Source organism: Cebus imitator, unplaced genomic scaffold (genome assembly GCF_001604975.1).
Source record: "Cebus imitator isolate Cc_AM_T3 unplaced genomic scaffold, Cebus_imitator-1.0 Scaffold15, whole genome shotgun sequence".
Classification (NCBI taxonomy): Eukaryota; Metazoa; Chordata; class Mammalia; order Primates; family Cebidae; genus Cebus; species Cebus imitator.
In genome coordinates, this window is record NW_016107330.1 from 1,166,253 (window position 1) to 1,167,335 (window position 1,083).

The 1,083-nt window shown below is 44.9% G+C and overlaps 1 protein-coding gene across 4 annotated transcripts in view; it reads left to right on the forward strand.

The window, feature by feature from the left end:
• NMNAT1 (nicotinamide nucleotide adenylyltransferase 1) overlaps positions 1-1,083 on the forward strand; it is a 37,238-nt gene that overhangs the window by 21,612 nt on the left and 14,543 nt on the right. The window lies entirely within an intron of this gene.

Below are 1,083 nucleotides of genomic sequence, written 5' to 3' on the forward strand. Positions count from 1 at the left end.
AATAATTAAAAAAATATATAATAATAAAAAAAAAAAAGAAAAGAAGGGATGGGCCAGGTATGGTGGCTCATGCCTGCAATCCCAGCACTTTGGAAGGCCAAGGCAGGCAGATCACGAAGTCAGGAATTCAAGACCAGCCTGACCAGCATGGTGAAACCCCATCTCTACTAAAAATACAAAAATTAGCTGAGCATGGTGGTGTGTGCCTGTAATCCCAGCTAATCGTGAGGCTGAAGCGGGAGAATTGCTTGAACCCAGGAGGCAGAGGTTGCAGTGAGCTGAGATCGGGCCATTGCACCCCAGCCAGGGCGACAGAATGAGATTCCATCTTGAAAAAAAAAAAGAAAACAAAAAGGAGGGATGGAGACATGGAAGCATTTTTACCGTTCACTTAGCATAATGATTGAAGCCAAAAAAAATTTTTTTTTTTGAGATGGAATCTTGCTCTGTCGCCAGGCTATAATGCAGTGGCGCCATCTCGGCTCACTCAACCTCTACCTCCCAGGTTCAAGCAATTCTCCTGCCTCAGCCTCCCAAGTAGCTGAGATTACAGGCATGTGCCACCATGCCCAGCTAATTTTTATATTTTTAGTAGAGACAAGGTTTCACCATGTTGGCCAGGGTGGTGGTCTTGATCTTTTGGCTTTGTGATCCACCTGCCTCAGCCTCCCAAAGTGCTGGGATTATAGGCATGAGCCACGGCGCCTGGCCAAATTCAAATATTTTTCATTCATTTATTGGGAATGAGAACATGGAAGGACATCAAAAGATCTGTAACTGGGCTGAGTGTGGTGAGTCATGCTTGTAATCCCAGCACTTTGAGAGACTGAGGTAAAAGGATTGCTTGAGCCCAGGAGTCTGAGACCAGTCTGGGCAACATAGCAAGACCCCACCTCTACAAAAAATAATTTTTAAAATAACTAGCCAGCCTATTGGTATGTGCCTGTGTTCCTAGCTACTTAAGAGGCTGAGGTGGGAACATCACTTGAGCCCAGGAGTTTGAGGGTGCAGTGAGCTGTGTTGCACTACTACACTCTAGCCAGGGTGATAGAGCAAGACCTCATCTTTTTTTTTTTTTTTTTT